Consider the following 4,970-nt stretch of genomic DNA (forward strand, 5'->3'; position numbering starts at 1 on the left):
GTGCAAGTTCTCCCACTTAAAAAGATGAGAGAGGCCTGTAATTTTCATCATAGGTATACCTCAACTATGAGAGACAAAATGAGAAAAAAAAAATCCAGGAAATCACATTGTAGGATATTTAAAGAATTTATTTGCAAATTATGGTGGAAAATAAGTATTTGGTCAATAACAAAAGTTCATCTCAATACTTTGTTATATACCCTTTGTTGGCAATGACAGAGGTCAAAGCTTTTCACACACTGTTGCTGGTATTTTGGCCCATTCCTCCATGCAGATCTCCTCTAGAGCAGTGATGTTTTGGGGCTGTCGCTGGGCAACACGGACTTTCAACTCCCTCCACAGATTTACTATGGGGTTGAGATCTGGAGACTGGCTAGGCCACTCCAGGACCTTGAAATGCTTCTTACGAAGCCACTCCTTCGTTGCCCGGGCGGTGTGATCATTGTCATGCTGAAAGACCCAGCCACGTTTCATCTTCAATGCCCTTGCTGATGGAAGGAGGTTTTCACTCAAAATCTCACGATACATGGCCCCATTCATTCTTTCCTTTACACGGATCAGTCGTCCTGGTCCCCTTGCAGAAAAACAGCCCCAAAGCATGATGTTTCCACCCCCATGCTTCACAGTAGGTATGGTGTTCTTTGGATGCAACTCGGCATTCTTTCTCCTCCAAACACGACGAGTTGAGTTTTTACCAAAAAGTTCTATTTTGGTTTCATCTGACCATATGACATTCTCCCAATCCTCTTCTGGATCATCCAAATGCTCTCTAGCTAACTTCAGACGGGCCTGGACATGTACTGGCTTAAGCAGGGGGACACGTCTGGCACTGCAGGATTTGAGTCCCTGGCGGCGTAGTGTGTTACTGATGGTAGCCTTTGTTACTTTGGTCCCAGCTCTCTGCAGGTCATTCACTAGGTCCCCCCGTGTGGTTCTGGGATTTTTGTTCACCGTTCTTGTGATCATTTTGACCCCACGGGGTGAGATCTTGCGTGGAGCCCCAGATCGAGGGAGATTATCAGTGGTCTTGTATGTCTTCCATTTTCTAATAATTGCTCCCACAGTTGATTTCTTCACACCAAGCTGCTTACCTAGTGCAGATTCAGTCTTCCCAGCCTGGTGCACGTCTACAATTTAGTTTCTGGTGTCCTTTGACAGCTCTTTGGTCTCGGCCATAGTGGAGTTTGGATTGTGACTGTTTGAGGTTGTGGACAGGTGTCTTTTATACTGATAACGAGTTCAAACAGGTGCCATCAATACAGGTAACGAGTGGAGGACAGAGGAGCCTCTTGAAGAAGTTACAGGTCTGTGAGAGCCACAAATCCTGCTTGTTTGTAGGTGACCAAATACTTATTTTACCGAGGAATTTACCAATTAATTCATTAAAAATCCTACAAAGTGATTTCCTGGATTCTTTCCCCCCATTCTGTCTCTCATAGTTGAAGTGTACCTATGATGAAAATTACAGGCATCTCTCATCTTTTTAAGTGGGAGAACTTGCACAATTGGTGGCTGACTAAATACTTTTTTGCCCCACTGTAGTTGTTCATAGATGTCTTTCATTATGTGTTCATCCACAAATAATATTTGCTGTAACGCAGTAATGGAAGATGGACGTCTGTCTGTTTATCTTTTAGCACTTATATAGATTTAAGGTAGGGGAAACCACTGTAAATAATAATTAACATTATTCTTTTACGAAGTGAACTTTAAAGAAAGAATCTTTTAAAATACTTGTTACTGGTTCTCATTCAAACACACTTGCATCCATTACTATAACTCTGTTGCACTAAGAGGTGTCAGTTTCAACATGTGGCCACGAAAAGCCATAGATCAACGTGCAGTATTTTAAGAAAGCCAATAGCTGTCGCTGATGTAAAGTCAGCTGGTAATTGGACGTTTTGTTTTGTTTTGTTGCCTCTGGTTTATTGTGGGCAAAACGCTTTTACCTTTTTGCAACATAAAAATAAGTCATGTAAAAACTCTGGAGGTGAATGTCCGACAGCTTCAAGAAAATTAAGAAAACGAATCTGACTGTAGTTCCCTGCTGATTTTTAATAATTTGAAAATAATCTGAAAATAATTCACCAGATTCTAGTTAGAAATCAACAGGGACATTTGTGCTCTGATATTAATGTGTGATATGTTGAAAAAATGTGAAATCTAAATGCCAGAATACAGTTAACAAGACCTCTGAGTGTGTTATACCGTTTGAACATAGGATAGATATGTACTGTGATCGACTTTGCTTGAAGGAAAACTAGTCACGAGTCCACTGAGAGGAATCCAGTGTAATCTATGTAAGAGTTTAAGATGCATGTTGTTGTAATGTTAAAGCTGCATATTTACATGGATGTAACATTGACTGTTTCGTCCCCTAATCTTTGTACGGCACTTAAACAAAGGAACAGATCCAATAATATGGCTTCCACAATTCATAACTATAAGATTTACAGTTATGAAACAGATTGTCTCAGTTTAGGGCTTTGACTTTGTTATGTATAATCTGCTAATCCTTCTGCCATATTATAGATCATTTTGTGATTTTGTTTTTCATAATTACATTATAAATATCTCCTATTAGTAGATCTTATCAATGAAATGTGGAAGTCAAAATAAGAAAAGAGGATTTTACTAATGCAACGGTCCTCCCTTATTTTAGAGTCAATCATCTCTCCGATGATGAATGTTCACCTCGTTCTTTCTGTGAAAGATTTGTGAAAGGTCTTGACTAATTATCAAGTCTCTCTGTGTTGGCATGAATGTGGATCCGGTCTGCTGTCCTGTGTCAAGGTTTTGCTTTAGGGCGCTAAACAGGCAGCCTACAGCAGGGTGCAGTGCGAGCTACTGTTACCAACGTTGTTGGAATAAATCTGTGCTACGGACACATTTTTCAATAAACTCAAATTTGATTACTTCTGTGTTAAATCAATGCTTCTTTCTTTGTTGTTTTATTGCAACTTGGACAGGAAACCTCAGCTGAGCAGATATAACTCTGAGCAGTTTCCTCATGGTGCTTTCCACATTATTGTATGGAGACCTGCCACTGGGAGATTGTTGGCTGTATTAGTGGATCAGTTTCTGCTCTGGAGGGAGAAATGAATGTGAACAGCACGGTGGAGGGGCGGGAATCTCTGTTGTCTTGTTAAATACGTCTGTTTCATATTTAAAGACAAAGTTGTGTTTTTAAATGAAGCTGAATGTTTAAATGCCCCTTTTCTTTCCTGCTGTGTCTCGTTCTCACGCTCCTTTTTTCTCACTGTTCAGTTATATTTCATGGATGATAAAACACAGAACCCTGCGTGTCAGTTGGAGGAATGAAAACAAGAACTCTAGTCTTTTTTTTCCTCTCTCTCTTTTAAACCATTTCATCACAGTCCTTCTACTTCTCCATTTTTCCCATGTGTGACCGCTTGACCTCACACTCACCCACCCACACGCAAACAGAGAGAGAGAGAGAGAGAGAGAGAGAGAGAGATCATCCTTCCTCCCCCCCCTGAGTCGACCGTTCCAGACTGTTAAAGCAAGAATCACTTAGGTTGTAAATGTTACATTACATTCTCACACACAATCACAAACACACACACACACACTCACACACACGCACAAGCACACGTTCACACAGTCATTACAATTCTTCTTGTGATGCAAGGCAGCCATAACTCATCGACACTGCATCTGTCACTCATGTTTGTTTGTTGGTTTGTTTATTTGCAGGATTAAGCAAAAACGGATTTCCACCCAACTTGTCCGAGGGATGGGGTCAAGTGATGATGGAATTGTTCTTCATATTGACTACATTTAAAAGGATATATTCATGATTATTGGATAAGATTCAGATTTGTGACACTCAGTTTGCTGTTTACGATTAAGTGACACAGACTCTTCATCTGTTCACACTATAGACTCTATAGTAAACAGCGACTTTATATACAGTATTGTCCAACTGTGCATAACTGTTAGGACGTACATAGTCATTGATCGCAGTTACATTTCTGAGTATCTAGAGGCTTGCTGATGAGGACATTTTAGAGGATGTCCCCATATGATGCTTAATAATTGAAATGAGGTTATGCTGAAGAACAGAAAGGCCTCTCAGGATAATGCAATGGTGTTCAACAGTTACTAGATCCTCCAACATGATGACACAGTCAATGGGATTCACCACCTATAAAACTGTTTCAACGAAAACTCTACATGAATACACATTTAACAAAATACACATGATGCAGGGTTGTTGTATCAGTCTGTGTAATGCATTTGTACCTAATAAACTGACCATTGAGTGCATTCCAGACTAGATGGCTTGTTGATGGCGTCACTCTGTTAACAGTGAATCCCTCCGCCAGGCTGGACAGCTGCTGATGTGAGAAGTAGACCCCGACAAAACATATCGTTTCTTTAATCATATCCGTCGACACAATGAACATGAGTTCAGAAAGTTAATTTACAAATAACAATAGTTGGTGTTTGAAGTGACTGTGTCAAGGCAGTGACAAAACCAAAACAGATCCCAAATCAGCCCAGTGGTGTTCCGCTGCTCCAGATGTGAACAGTTACTCGAGCTATGCGTTCAAGTGGTATCGGAATAATCGGGAAAATGATTCAATGAAAAAAAATTCACGTGAACACCATCTGAAAGTCGGACAAATAAATTGGAAAGTCGTCGAAAAGTTTTGCTTCGCGAGTTGTCAGGTTAATAATGTCATCACTAATTAACAATACTTTTACAATCAGCTCCAAGCAATAGTTTTTTGTGCGAATTGTCATAATCTGTTACTTTTTGTCACTTGCAAACTGTCTGCAAATCTCTTACAAGTACCAGAAAGTATATTTTTAGCCGATACAAACAATAAATGACCATATGTTTGAAATGATTCATATGTCAAACACAACAATTTGTCTTTCTCTTCTTTGTTTTTGTGCAAGTATTGTAAAGAGATGTCATGGCGTTGCTTAAATGCTCCAAA

Source organism: Hippoglossus stenolepis, chromosome 1 (assembly GCF_022539355.2).
Source record: "Hippoglossus stenolepis isolate QCI-W04-F060 chromosome 1, HSTE1.2, whole genome shotgun sequence".
NCBI classification, from domain to species: Eukaryota; Metazoa; Chordata; class Actinopteri; order Pleuronectiformes; family Pleuronectidae; genus Hippoglossus; species Hippoglossus stenolepis.